We start from the raw sequence: 17,053 nt of genomic DNA, 5'->3' as shown, positions 1-17,053 counted from the left end.
AATAATTTAATGAGTCTAACAGGTATTATATAAAGTACATGTGTAGTTGTTTAATTATATCATAATTATTCATAGGTATCTACACAATAGTTATTGTGAACAAAGTATTTATATTTTTACTAAATTCTAAGCAAGTTAGTGACATTTTCACAACACATAAGACAACGTTTTGTCAAATAGATTTATAAAATCACCACACAAATTTATACATAATTTATGATGAGACCTCTGGCAGAATGAGTGGTAATGATAAAAACAGTCTTTCTCTCTTCCCCATTCCGACACATTTCCCTCTATTTTATTAATATAGTCATGGCGATGGCTTATCCATTTTTAATATATACATATATATATGTTATATGTACATGCAATTTGCAACGGGATCGAAAGGATTGAGATTATAGGTACCTACCTAGTAGTTAGTACCATTGATTTTAAATTTTTAGAATATATTAAAGTATATTCTACAATCAATACTAGTACTTACCTATTACAGCCGTAACTAGGACTTATTAGTTGTAAAAGCTAATTTTGTGTATGTAAATGCAGCCAATATTATAATAATATTATACTTACAAATTTTTTTTATCATACATTTCTATATCCGATGACTAATCAAATCCACTCATCAATGTGTATTTAATTGAAGATTGTTGTATTTAGAAATTCAGTATCTAATTAAAAAGTTGAGAACTAAATCTTTAAAGATAAACATAATAATACATCAAATTTTCTTTTTTCGAGTTGGGTATACAAACAATTTTTTATAATAAATTATCTTTAATTGAATTTTAAAACTTTTTAATTATTTTAAAAATAACAAATAATTTGTGACGTCCAACGCAAATTACACACACACACACACACACATATTATCCATAGAAGGCCAAATTACAGGTATATTACGAGCGCGGCGTGCGATAAGGCGACTTATCATATGGACCTCGAGTCTCCGCCGATCAATGACCTCACCGCCTGGGAAAATATCGCACCCACGCACCACTCCTAGTACCCATGGGTTAGGTGTAAAGGTCTCCCCGCACAGACGATCACCAATTAATTACCTAATTAGGTCACTGTAACATATCGGCCACGTAACCCCAAATAGTCATTACTATACTATAATTAATTAATCGGATAATTATCCGCACGTATGTGACCCCCTCTGTCGCCTGTCGTCTGTTTCGTTGCCAACCACATATCATGGTATGGGCCGACAACGCAAAGGCACGGCACTCCATTTTCTCCTGCCTTCCGAAGATGAACGACTGTGAGTAAAAGCCGTTTTGCTGGTGCGCCGAGGGGCAACCCATACCCACACTCCGTCTGGTAATTTGGTAATATAAATGGTTAACACCATCTTTTTTTTCATATCCTATAATATATCACCGTGGCCGTTACCTTACATGTTTTTTTAGAATTATTAATTTATTATTATATTTCTGACCGAGTTTTGTGCCAGGTGGCTTTCTCGGCACCAACTTTCAGTTTTGAAGCTAATATGCAAATAAATTAAAAATATTTCTATTTCTCTCGAATTTTTGTTTTGTTGTTTATTATATTTATCGACTACACGTATGTCACTGTCCCAATGTTATTACAATGTGTATTATCATATGTAACCAAGAAAAAACAAAAATCCACGGCACTCCGGCTTTCGGGCCTCGGTCCGTGGTTGGCGACCGTACAACCTATTCGAGGCGGCCACTTATGACTCTCGACCGGGAACAAATCTAGTCGAGTAGTCACAAATTATAAAATAATAAATAATAAAAAAAACTAATCCCAAATTCTAATTGATAAGTTGTACTCTGTGTCTGTATTACAGAGAGAACAACGCTTATCAATTAAAAGGTTCACAGAATCTTCACAAAGCACTTTGTGGCCACAAGGTACAAGTGCATGAGTTCTAGTATTATCTCTACAGACAATACAAATTGTTTCTTCATTGACATTTATTTCAATGATGTGGTTAGTATTAACTTGGACATATGGAATATCCAAATGTTCATCACTTCCATAAGTTTTCCATAAGTCTTCGGGAACAAAAAAATCCCTTTCATCCACTGTTATAGAGTATAAATAGTATATAAGAGTATAACAAGACAGTATAATTGTTTCCATTTATCTTACAATCATGTTCTGTTGGCCCAGGGATATCATCCATTGCTCTGTTAGGCAGCTCTTGAAGTTGTAAATCTATTAATTAATAATACGATGTCGAAAAATATTATATTTTATTATATAATAAACATTATTATTATATTTTATTAGTAATAATTCAGAATAAGATATTATACATTATGAATTTTATATTTCACTACATACCCATGACTTGATTATTATCTGGCACTTCAATAACAGGATTAACTGTTTCTTGTGTTTCTTGATCAAAATCTAAAATTATTCATAAGATAAAAAGTAAATAATGTAAAGTAATATCACTGTTATTAGTAGACATGTTATATTATAAGACTAATAGAGTATATATATAAAGTTATTCTAAATAATTTTTTTTGAAGTAATATAAGTGTGTCCTATGTATAAATTATAAATGTCTAAGTAGATGTTAGATTTATATTTTCATATAAATTACCTGCTAATAAAAATAAAAATAATGTGTACCTATTGAAGTTCTATAGCCCCAAAAAAATTTTTTTTTTATTCAAAATCAATTTTTTTTTTTTAATGTATATGTCATGAATTGTAAAGATATCTTACTCCAACTTTATAAATATATAAAATCATAAAACTCCGACCTTTAACATAAGATAATAAATATAAGAGATCATAATTTTTTTAGGTTTCTAACAAACAGTGGATAATATTATGTAGTTGTAATATTTTTAATGGGGATAGAACAATTATTATTATGAGGTTCATGTTGTGGTACTTCTAGGTTTTCAATATCAACTAAAATAAATTTAAAATACTCAATGAGTAGAATATTTTGAAACACATTCTTCTTCATTTCCTAATACAGAGTTTAAACATTTTTATTTTATTAAGAGTTTTAGACTTAGGATAAATTGTTATGTATTATTGTTATCTTAAAAAAAAATAACTAGTTATTACAATTATTTGATTTGATTTCGGATTCATCTTCAGTGCTACTAAAAATCCTTCTTCTACGTCTTTCAAGTACCATAATATCACTATTGTCAAAATCGATATCTATTAAAAATTAAATAAACAATAAATATACTCTATGTTGAATTTAACACGTATGTCGTATGTAATTACTAAATAAGTTGTCTGCATTAATATTTTGTACATTTTCATTGACTACAGCTGGTTCTTCTATATTGTTAGCAGGCTCGTCTACAGTAATGTCAAGATTGTCTTTAAAATTAAAAAAAAATAGTAATAAGTAATAGCTAATAAATAATAATTAAACATATTTTAAAGCTAACAGCTATTAAAATAGATTTACCGTCGTTCATAAACAAATGTTCTTCAGGTTCTTCTACATTATTTTGACCTAACGCCATATATCGCATCCTTTCTTCATACCCTGCTACAGTGAATGAACATCTTAAAAGGAAACTTTTTGTACTGATTCTACCTTGACGTAGTTGACGACTAGCTGTTTTTATTCTTGAATCATTTGTGTTTATTTTACACAAATTTCCTAAATAAATATATTGTAGTTAACTAATAATTTAATGCGTAAAAAAAAATTATTTATTTATTTCAGCACATATTACCTATGTTGTAATGTTGTATATATACGAAGCGGGAGTCAACAAATACCGATTCGACAAAAATTAATAATTAAATTGTCGACGGCGACGACAAAAACGGAGCGATCGGGCAGTCGTGGTGTGTTACGGCTGACAACTGTTTTATTTTAATATCTTTAATTATTTCGTTGTGTTATTATATGTTTATTTTATTTCAATTAATATAGCTTTGTTTTTATTCTCATATCGAGGTACGCACCTAAGCGTTTGCGGCGAGGAAACACTTTAGTAGAAAATAGCAAGACACTATAATACCTTATTTCTCTTCCAGTACTCGTTATAGTGGTCAGTTGAGAAATAGTACGATTTTGTCCAGGTTAAAGAGATCTCACTCTCAAACATTCAGACCATTCAGTACTCGTTATCGTGGTCAGTTGTTTGAGAGTAAAGTAACCTTAGAGTTGTAACGTATAAACCCTGCGAGGTCTTATTAAATTGTCCTTTGCGTAGTACTCGTTATCGTGGTCACCAAAGGATTGCTGAGTAAGCGCTTATCGCAGGTGTCGATATTACTTGTTTGACGGTTTGGGAATCGGATACCGAGATACCTATTTTATACGTTAAATCATCGCGTGACGTATACGACACCTAAAAATGCCCATATGTTAGGATGAGATACTTGAAAAGTTTGCCTTAATTTATTATGGAAAGACTCAATATTATTGTTTGTCCTATAAACTTTTTTATACACAGAAAGTACTTCAACTCCTATATTTCTTAACCAATATCTATACATAACAAATAAATAAAAATTAAATTTATCTGTTTGTAACTTAACATAAATTAATTCCAATAAACTTAATTTAGATCTATTTTTTTTTTAATTATTCAACACCATTCAATAAATTATGTAAAGTATGTCGAGAAACAATAATAATCTATTAGAGTTAAATTACCGTTCATAATAATCAAAAAGCATATGTAGATCAACATTATGTGCTTCTGCGTAACGTTTTAGTTCGTTTAATCCTTCTTCGATTCGTCGAGCGGGCAGTAAGGGAATCACCATTAACATCCGGGATTTTAACTGCCCATGAATTGTTTTTCATCAATTGTAAGTACCTTAACTTTTTCATCTTACGCCACACAGCCTTAAAGAAAATATATACATAATTTATAATATTATAGTATAATGACAAATTATTACATTAAAACAATTTTTAATATAGTATAATAAAATGTTAAACGACAATACATAAAATATTAAATATAAGATGCTATAAAATTATCATAGTATAATATATAATAGATTAACTAACTTGGTTGACGTGGAACCAACAACCATGAATAGTGGCTGAAGGAAAGTTTTAATGCTCTTTCATAATCTGTAATTGCAATTGTAGGTCAAAAATTTTGTAAGATATTTTGTTTTACAAAATTCAGTACCGAGTCATAAGCGTTGGCACTTTTTTTTCTCCATAAGTGCGTACACCAGAGGAATACTCTAGAATATAAAATCTTATAAATATTAATATTTTAAAATTATAAATATATATTATATTATTTATAGTTAATTTAATATAGGTACTATTTTAGCTCAAATTAAATATTAAATTACTTACATTATTATCTATCATAATGTGTATTATCAGAAGTTGATGGGATTTTGGTTTACTAGGCACTACTTTAAAAGTTGCATCTACATGCATTTGATAAACATCAAATGTTAATGCTTGATCAATTAATGATTGGCAAGCAAATATAAGTTTACCAGTAATATCCTCAACACAGCCTAGAAATATCAAATTGAATAAGTGGGTATCGCTCTGGTTTATAGTTATAGAGATATGGTGATAAATCACAAAAATGTTTTGAATTTTCAACTTCGAAATTCCTTGAAAATTTTCGTGATCTTGACATATTTAAATATTTTGTAAACAATTGAATTTCAAAAGCTTATCAACAAAAATTGTGACTAACAATTTTTTATTTTTTTTTACTACGATAAGTACAACTTATAATAAACTTTGTATTAATTTTTAAAGATTTTTTGGCCAATATTTTTATAGTCATTTCAAAAAAAAAAAAACTGAGAAAAATCGAAAATGTCAATTGTCTATAAATAGCTTAAAAAAATACAAAATATTTTGAACATTTAATCGTAAATAAATAACGCTAATATAAACATTTTGTGAAAATTTCAAGTTACTTTTTCAAGTCAACGATTCGCTTTCGAGTTACAGCAAAATAAAAAAATCGATATTGTCGAAAACTTATTATGCTTAAAAATTCCCGTTTTTACCCCTTTTTTTTACATATGCACTATTACACTGGTTTTAATATTATAATTAAGTGCATATTTATGAAAATGTACAAAAATGTATTACACATAGGTATTTAATTATAATATTTTCATATTCAATTTTACTGAAGATTTTACTAGATTTTACTAAAAATTATACAATTTAATGATGTAGTTAAATTAACCTAAACATTTATAATATTAATATTACTTACCTTTAAAAATTAGTTCACCACCAGCCTGACATCTATTTAAAAGATTTAACTCATTGGTCAGCGAGTTCACTATACAGTATACAGTGACATTACATAACATCGACAATGCGTCGTCATAAGCTCTTATCAATTTGTACCATCGTAAAAATTAGCGATTGGGCGTGAGACAAAAGTCGTATAATACACATATATATATATGTATATGTATATATATATAATAATAAATATATATATAAAATACGCATAAAACGGATATCGATTACAAATATATTCAAAAGAAAATTAACGAGAATGTCCGTGCGTGTAATGAAATACGAATTAAACGAGTAAAACGACGTACAACGCGAATTTGGTGACGATTTGGAAACGGTTTAATTGCTCGAGATTTGCCGTTGGTCTTCAACTCAAACTGTAGGCGATAGGATTAGGCGTTAGGCTAGGATAGGAATTAGGCAAGTGTAACGAGATCGAACCCGCTCCGGCGACATTTCCGGCGGCGCTTTGATAAACACTGCGAATCATTTTTTGCATTTTTTTTCCAATGTTTTTTTTATTTTTATATGATTTCGCTGGCAACGTCGGTATATTTTTTTTATTATTCGACTAATAAAAAGCAGTATTTCAATATTTATGTACTAATTTTTTTTTTTGAATATTGCAAGTGTTAAATATACATGTTTTGGTATCAGCTTTGTTATTATGTTTTTTGTAATAGTACTTATTGACTACCACTGAGTATGTTATATTATATTATTTATAGTATATATTATATAATATTTAATATATTGTAAAAGAGATTGGTTCCTACCTGACGAAACACAATATGTGTATGTATGGAATACTTAGAAAATATTTTAAGAGACTGTGCTATAATGTATTTATTAAAGTCATATAGATCGGGTATGCACACTAATATTTAATTACAACCTGATGTAATAAATGTATTGTGGATTATTTCACTTATAATAACTCATAATACTCATATCGTCCGCGATCCGACGCAGTCGGATTGCCTACCTGAGGGGTTTGGTAACACTTAAAGTATATTCAATTTTTAGCAAATAAAAAATTCAGATTTCATAATTTGCGCCCACGTAGTCTGCAATTCGACGCAGTAAATAGGACGTAGATAAGACGTTAACGTTCGACTTAAACTTTTTCCCTACTATACGACATCAGACTTTCGACGTCAGGAGGTATAACAATCCACCGTAGGCGGATTGCCCAGCACAGGTATCGATTTGCATCGAATGAGGACTGATAGCTAGACGCTTCATTACCATTTTCGTACTTATTTATTTTTTATACATTCAAAAAAGAACCGGGCAAGCCTCGAGACAAACTATATATGTGACCGATTTCTAGACACCCGACTACCATTTCCAACCAAATTTCCCTTGAAACGATTTTCACTCGACCCCCTCGAAGGCGGCTTCCACAAGCCGAAAATCGAGGCATTATAATAATAATTTAAAAATAATATTATTATCGACGCCACGAACGTCTTATCAATTTCCGACAACAACCGCCTTATCATCATTCATCCCGATAAAAGACTCGCAGTACTACCAATCAGCGGTAGGTCTTCCTTTTTTGAAAACTTTCCACTTTCAAGCTCTTTCATTCATCCTAGGGTATTCATTTACAGCGAGTTTCGCTCTAAGCGAGTTTCACTCAGAGCGAGGCACACCCGAATATGTATATAAAACTATCAGATCAATCGTAAATGAAACACAATTAAATTAAAAAGCCAAAAGAGATCCTATACAAAAGCTACTATGTAGGTATAACTGGTGATGATCAAAACAAGACTTTCAAAATCTTGGTCTTGCGTAAGACTCTTGCTATTTCACAATATATGAGAAAAAAATTAAATACTTGTTATAGACGTGTGTAGGTTTTTTGCTACGACTCTAAGATGAAATTTAAGCTCAATACTTATATACTATATTAATAATTCAATCATTATTCATTAACCCTTTTATGCACGTGATACCACTAAACACCACCGATAAAAATATTTGTATAAAATCGAGAATCATAGTTGTAATGTTATTACTTATTAGTGTTTTCGTATGTTGTATATGCTATACTGTTTAGCCGTATATGCAGTATCGCAACTACCGGGGGTGCTAATAATTTTATTTTATTATTATTTTTAAGAAAATATTTTAAAAATAGGTACTTAAATATAAACTATTATGTTTACCGACAATTTATTTAAAATTAAATATATTAGAGGTAATGTAAGTCTGAAGAATGTATATTCTTACTATTTTACTAACCTAACCTAACGCGGCTATGCTGTTTGCTTGACGTGACAATAATTCTAATCTGTTCTATTTCTATCATAAACGACTGTCATAATATTATATTTAGGTGTTATCTGTTTATAAGTATTATTGTTGGTCGATAATCGTCAACAATTCGACCCACTAATGCATATCAGTATTAATTTTGCTAAGATCGTTCAATACGTATACTGTATAGTGTGCAAATAGTGTATAAAAAAGTGTAAAGTACATATTATTTTTTCATTTTATATTTTTGTTAATAAATAAATAAAATAATGTCGTTTGACAAAGAAAATTAGTTTTATAAAAAAATAATTACTTATAAATGATTTTTTAGGAATAATATATTATAACAATTTGTTTTATTAAATTTTTGCTTTATGGAAATTCAAATAACGGAACAAGTTCCGTTTATGACGGTTTAGGTATCCATTTCACAAAATATAATCCATTTTGTGTAATTACGTGAAGTGGAGAAATCGCGGTTCCATTTCGTGAAATCGATGCAAACGTTGTCCATTTCATGAAACGTACAATAACGCGATATTGATGCGACGTAATATATAATAAAGATCCAATAAAATTATTACCATTTGTTCAGCTAGAACTCTGTTGTATAAACTTTATGTTGGAATTGGAAATGCTGGAACTCTTCTCACACCTTCTTTTCGTAATATACCAATATAATATGTTTCCAGGCTTCCAGCCAATCTAAAATTGGTTGCAAAGTTGGTTCTACTCGTTCAAGTTCTTTACTCAAATCCTCAAAGCTTTGGACAACATTTTCTGGAGGAACAAATGCTAATGCTACTATCATTCTAGGATATAAATTGAAGTTTGCATTATTTCTATAATCCCTAGAAAAAAAAATGTCAAGTAATCTTATAAATTATGATTAATATTTAGTTATATTTAAAATTGTAAAAAATATATTAATTTGTATTCAATTATAGGTACAATGCACACTATATTATGATTTAGCTTACGCCAGTGGTTTTCAATCTTTTTAGTACCGCGACCCAAATTTCCTTCGAAAAATTTTTTATGATTCACTTTATATTTTCACTTTTTAAAAAGTAGTTATAACTTTATTGTATTTTATCGCGGAATTCTTCAGATAACGACGTATTAATACCCGTCATAATAAATAAATGTATGACGAATTATTATAATAAATATTAACCACGTAATTTTTGGACGTGCGTGAAGTTGCCCCTCCCCCCCCACCATGACCGATTTTTTTGAAAATGATGTACTTATTTTGCAAATTGGTTTTTAGAATTTACAAATAATATCCCTGGCCACTATAAGCAAAATAAAATAGGGGGCCAACTTCACGCAGCCCCCCTTTTTAGCTACGAATTTCAGTTCCATTCGATAAGCCGACGTAATCGGTCGTGTGTTATTAGTGTTATATTTGTCAGTCTTAATAATGGCATTGTGTCCGAAATGCAAGGTTGCGGTTTCGCGAAACGAGTCCAGTACTCAATGTTCTACATGTAAAAACGTACTTCATATTAAATGCGCAAATATAAATTCAGATAGCATTGATTACATGAAATCTAACGGCATGGCCTTTGATTGCGAGGACTGTACCGAAAAATTGAAACAAAAAAGAGATGACTGCACTCCAGTCAAACCGTTTCCACTAACCCAAGGTATAAACATTAATAAGATAACAATTGATTCTGATATTAATATAATCGTCAGCAAACTAGACGATGTGTTAAAAAAAAACCAAATAACTACAAATAATACTCTTACAACTCTTAGCAATAGAATTCTAGAGCTAGAAAAAACACTAAAAGAAAATGAAAGTATAATTAGATAGTATAACTTTAGAATTTAAAATTAATGTCCTGGAACAAAACTAGAGAGCTTGTTTTATTGAAATAAGTGGTGTTAAAAAAGAAAATAATGAAAATGTCGTAACACTAGTTAATGATATAGCTTCCAAAATTGATATTGATCTTAATCTTTTTGACATTGAAAACGCATACAGAAAACCTTCACGACAAAACTCAGAAACGCCTCAGATAGTAGCGGAATTCTCATCTAAAAGGAAACGTGATGAATTTTTAAAGAAACGTGGAAAAATTGAATACAACGGCTCGAGGATTTTTATCAATAAAAGCTTGACGGCTTACAATAGGAAGTTATTCTGGGAAACCCGTACAAAGGCAAAAGAACTTGGCTACAGATACACTTGGACCTCAAATCGGAGAATATTTTGCAAAAAGGACGAAATGGCCAAAAAAATACAAGTTAGATTTAATGATGATTTACATTTTTTATAATTTTTTTGTTATTGTTTTGTTATTTTTTCTCTAACGGGTATAAAAATTATATTGTAAAACAATTTCTTATATTATTTTCATACAACATTATTAACTTACTCAGCTTTAAATTTTTATTTGTCATAAACATATGGTATATATCCGACCAGCAAAATATGATGACTCATATATTTTCCAACTATAAATTCTTATTTAAAACACAATATTGAATTTTAACGATTTTGCATTATTCCTCTAGTATTATAAACGCACACTCTTATCTAGGCCATGTAATCGTCATAATTACGTACACTAACACTTTAATTTTTAAACATTTGTATAGACTAATTAATATCAATAGATGATAGAATTAAATACAGATTTTATAGACCCTTACATCATAAACAATAACATGAATATAGTTAACACTGATTTGAATGAGTATATAACAAGCATTAAGAATAACCAACTAAATCTTTTGCACATGAATATTAGGTCTTATAATCATAATATAGATGAAGTCTGGTGTCTGATAAACGACTCAATTAGTAGCTTAAATATTATAATATTTAGTGAAACTTGGAACAGCACGGGGTTTGTCCCACAAGATATAACTGGTTTTTCGAATTTTAAAAGTAATAATAACTTTAACCAAAATGATGGAGTTCTTATCTATATAAATAATAATCTTCACAGTATATCTGTTGAACATCAACCACTGTTCTCTGAGGTCAGTTGCTTAAAAATAAATCTAAAAGCAAATAATAAACAAATTACGATACTAGCCGCATACCGTTCCCCAAAATCGAATATAAAAATGTTTCTATCTGAACTGAATACTTTACTTACCTCAGGTGTCTTAGAAAATAATTGTATATAGATTGGAGATATAAATATTGACATATTAGAATTAAATACGTCTTTAAGTATCGAAAATTATTTAAATATATTATCCTCAAATGGTTTTATCTCTCAAATCTGTACATACACTAGAGAAGTAAATGAAATCAAATCCTGTATTGATCATTTATTTAGTAGAGATGTGCTTCTTAATACTGTTGTAATTAAAACCAGTATAATGGATCATTACACAATCATAAGTAGTTTGATAATATCGCCGAATAATATAAAACAAAATATAGATAGTAGAACTAATAATACTGCATCATATATAAACTATAATAAAGTACTTCAATTATTATCTATCAACGAATGGTCTGGTTTATTTGAAACCAGTAATCCCTCGGCAGCATTAAGTAATTTTAATGGACATATTTTAGATACTATAAATAACTGTATAGTCCCAAAGCAACATATGAGTACGAAAAAACGTAAGCTAAAACCATGGATAACTATAATGGTCTTGTAATATCTATAAAAAATAGAGATAAACTTAATATGAAAACTAAGAGGGATAAAACAAATCTTAAATTATTAAATTACTATAGAGCATATAGAAACAAACTAACAATATTAATTCAGAAGGCAAAAGAACAATTTTATATAAATAAAATAGAGACATGTAAAGGTAATGGAAGAGAAATCTGGAAAGTAATTAATGAACTAACACCTAGAAAAGAAATCTCGTCTAAGCTTCCAATTAACGATATAATTGAGAATAAATACCCAACATCATCACCAAAAGACTATTTAAATATAGTTAACTCATATTATGCAACAACTGGTAAAAGATTAGTAGTAAAAATTTCTCCAATAGTGTAAATAACATACAGTCTAATTTGGGAACAAAAATTAATAATATATCCAATAAAAAAAATATATTTAAATTAAATGCCATCGGTAGTAATGAAGTCATAAATATATTAAATAAACTGAATAACAACTCAGCACCCGGTCCGGATGGTTATACAGCTCTCTTTATTAAACAAATAGGAGACAATGTGATCCCACCTATCGTTCATATAACTAATTGTAGTATAGTCAACGGTATAGTACCCGATGAATTGAAAATGGCTAAAATTGTACCAATACATAAAAGCGGAGATAAAACTGATCTTTTAAATTATAGACCCATCTCTTTAGTAGGTATTATAGCCAAAATCCTTGAAAAAATAATAAAAAACCAACTCTTAGAATACCTGGAAAGTGATAAAATATTATTTGAAGGACAGTATGGTATTAGAAGGAACTTAGGAACAGAGGACGCTTTAATTGATTTAACAATTTTTTTACATAACAAGAGGGACAAAAAAAAGTAAATACTAATTTCGTTTCTAGACTTAGAAAAAGCTTTCGATTCAATTAGTAGACAATTATTACTACATAAGTTAAAAGAACTAGGATTCGATACTATTACACTTAATTGGTTTTCTAGTTATCTGAGCAATATACAGCAATTAACCACTATTGGACCGCATTATAGTGACTATTGCTATGTCCAAGATTATGGAGTAACACAAGGAACGTCATTAGGCCCCATATTATTTTTAATCTATATTAACACTATACCAGCTACATTATTAAAATGTAAATTATTCATGTTTGCCGATGATATATCTCTTGTTAATACAGAAGAAAACTGGTCAAAATTAAAAGAAATTGTCGAAATTGACTTACATCTTGTATATAACTGGATGGAAAATAACTTATTATCACTTAATGTTAATAAATCAGTATGCATGCCGATAGTCACTAGCCGATCACAGCTTCCAGTTGGAGTGAACTTCATATTACATCATTGTTCCGCAAATAAAACAATCTGCAATTGTAAGCCACTTAAAATGGTACAACAATTTAAATATTTAGGAGTCATTATGGATCAGGAGCTGAAATGGTCTGAGCATATAAAATTTATCAAAAATAAAATCCGAAGATTAATTTCCCTATTTTATAAAATTCGCTTTCTTAATAAATCAGTTGTACGGCAAATTTATATGGCATTATGTAATTCACTCTTATTATACGGTATAACATGCTGGAGAGGCGCCAGCAGAACAGACATAAAATCGGTATATATTGCCCAGAAAATTATTATAAAAGTAGCCTACTCGTTACCGCCAACATACCCTTCAATAGATATCTTTAAAAATACTAACATACTATCAATCTACAAATTATACAAACACTTATAAAATCAATTCAAATGCAGATACTGAATAATACAGATATAATAGACAGTAGAACAGGTTATAACATTGTACGGGCCGGGTACGAACTATAATAGGCCGTGATGCCCGGTCACCAAAATACTTCACGCGTAACGGCACGCACACACCGACCGACCTGTGTAATGGTGTATATATGTATAGCGACTCAAAGGAAGTGGACACCCCGTCGAGCAAGACCAAAGAGTGCTAGTATGTGGGTGGTATGTGTATGTGTGTATATTTGTTGGTGTGTAAACTTAAATGCTAAACAGATATAGGTAACTATAGTAAAAATGGTAACGCAAATTGGAGGTATGGTAAAAAATATATAATATAATAATAAAAAATTACGGCCCTTTACGGCCCTTTTACGGCCCAACAAATAAAAAAATATAAAAATATGATAGGTATAGGGTTGCCGGTTCGGCACAACCAAATAATAAATATTATACAGCTAATAATAAGTATATTGTACAATAATATTTAACGGTAAATAATAATTTTCAAATAATAATAAAAACTCACAATTTGTGGAGCACTGCTGGTCAGCCGCTACCTATACAGCTATATAATAATTGAACACACACAACCAATAAATAAAACAAATAATAAAATTACGGCGATTAGCGCCAATAAAATAAATATATATATATATGATACGTGGCGATTCACGCCCACGCAGTAATATAAAAAAAGTGGCGATTCGCGCACACGACAAAATATTTGGTCCGCGTAACAACGACAATACGGTACGAAAAAGACTGACGAAAATTACGGCGGCCGTGTTAAAACTGTGCGCATCGGCGAACCGGTACGGCGACAGATAACACGCCGTCGTAATTTACATACTACAATATTATATAACTCACGACAATAATAATAATTAAAATAAATAAACAAAAATAGGCACAAGATAGCGGCCGATGCGCGTGAATGTTTGTGTCGATCGGTGGTGGTGCGGCGGCGACAAACATAAAATTACCTTATATATCACTATCCAGTACAAAAAGTGCTCCCGATTATATGGTCAAAACTATATTCAACAATTTAGGAAATGATGTAAAGTGTCAAATAAAGTATGAATGTGAAAATCAGTCTAATAAAACCAATGTAAAAAATATAATTAACAAAAATCATATAAAAAATATAATTACTAAAATAGTAAATGACCTAGATGAGAATGTGTGTAAAAATCAATTACTAAAAAGTATCTATGTGTAAATATAAATGATTATCTATTTATTATTATCGTTTAGTTGTAATTATAAGTTAATGTTATTTAGAGAAGTAAAATATATCATTCTCAATTGTATAAGACACGTCACGACATTTTATTTTATTATATTATATAAGTAATATGTATAGGAACTCCGTATACCAGAAACGAGCTTGCTCAGTCGGTATACGTATCAGCTCTTATCACTATTATTGTAATAATTTAACTATTGTAATTTGATTATTGTATTGAAATAATGATATTGATTTTGCTGAAATAAATAAATAAAATGCTACCTACATTTTACAAATAATAATTTCAAGTCTAAACTCGTACAAGTCGTTAGTATTCAGTGTTCATACATATTTAAAATGTATAGTATGTTATTTTATGTAATACTACTCAGAAACTTTTTACATAATTAATATAATAAAATATATTAAATATATTATATACTATACCAGTTAATTTATAATAATAAGTTTAATTAAGCATAAACATAATATAATTGTTGTTATAGGCGGAACTAGACATTTTCATTAGACTGGTCCACTAATACTAATGAGAGACAATTTGCACCTATCCAAAAGAATAAAGGGTGGAAGGCGATAGGGAACACCGATTTTTTTTATTAAAATACAGATGTATAAGTATAACATAAGTAATTTATTTTATTACATTTAAAATAATGTTCTTAGCAAATGTATACATTATTAATACGGAGCCAATTAGCCTGGGCCATGGCCCAGTTGGCCCAGGCCGTAGTTCCGCCTATGATTGTTGTATATCCTAATTTTAGTACAATATAATAATATAATGCGTATATTCACTAATTATGATATTATGCCCAGTATAAACATTTCTGCCTAGTATAAAAAAAATAAGATCGGAAATAAGGATATAATCTCAACATTTCGCAACTAATTTACAAATAGTTGAAAACTTATTTATATTTTCAAGTTTAATTGGTTTGCTGGAGTGTCGAGTCCAATCTATTATCAAACATTAGTGTTTGTAAGTTATGATTTGTGTCTTTTAACTACGGTATATATTCTCTACCCCCACTTTAAGCTATATTGCCTTAAAATTGGCACCAATATTATAACTGATATGCAACAATTTGCAACGTTAATTTTGAAATTTGCAACACCTATTTTCCAGAAAATTTGATTTTCCGAGGAGTACTAATCAATATTTTGTACCTATATAGGTACATAATAATATTTTCAAAGTATTTAGATAAAATTGTTTTTGTAATTCTGTTTATTATACTTTACAAACCTATAAACATAATTTTACAGTACAATGATATATCACCACAATCAGACTAAATATGACTTCCGAAAATATTTATTTGGCAAATTCAACAGACATTGTTAAAAATTACAAAAAAAACAAAAAATTGTACTATGAGCGATGAAAATGTTATAATTGGTAATCAAAAATCAGATTATACATTATCAGATGACGATGGAACAAATTTAAGTGAAGAATCTAAAATATCTACGAATTCTCTAGATGAAATTGAAAATTGGCGTGAAAAGGGATCCGAAGAAATAATATTTCCAGTCAAAAGCACAGTCAATTTCTATTTCAATTGCAATGGCATACATAGATGTAGCTTCATATAAAAGTTTCATAGATATAAATTCAAATATTTTTCTTAAATTTTGTCAAAAGCTAGCCACTAAACTGTATTATACAAATATATAATATAAAGAGCGGTTAACACTTCTACAAAATGTTTTCATAGAAGACACCGGCATAACAGATATCAAACTCATAGACGCGACATGCAACGTGAGTTATATGGTCACTAGTTTTTTGTAAAGTGTGTCACCCGCCGGCCACCGTTGAAAAACGACAATGTTTCAACTGTGCAACAGAAAAAACAACACCAAGTCCGACAATAATTTTAAATTTTAAAAATAGCAATTTTTATGATTTGGAGAGTAGTTTG

The 17,053-nt window shown here is 29.5% G+C and overlaps 1 pseudogene; it reads right to left on the bottom strand.

Annotated features, from left to right (window-relative positions):
* Positions 1-1,779: 1,779 nt before the first annotated feature.
* On the bottom strand, positions 1,780-9,311 carry LOC132924745 (uncharacterized; annotated as a pseudogene).
* Positions 9,312-17,053: the final 7,742 nt, after the last annotated feature.

Source organism: Rhopalosiphum padi, chromosome 3 (assembly GCF_020882245.1).
Source record: "Rhopalosiphum padi isolate XX-2018 chromosome 3, ASM2088224v1, whole genome shotgun sequence".
NCBI lineage: Eukaryota > Metazoa > Arthropoda > Insecta > Hemiptera > Aphididae > Rhopalosiphum > Rhopalosiphum padi.
Note: the sequence above shows the minus strand (reverse complement) of the source record. Positions and strands in the feature narration are given on the sequence as shown.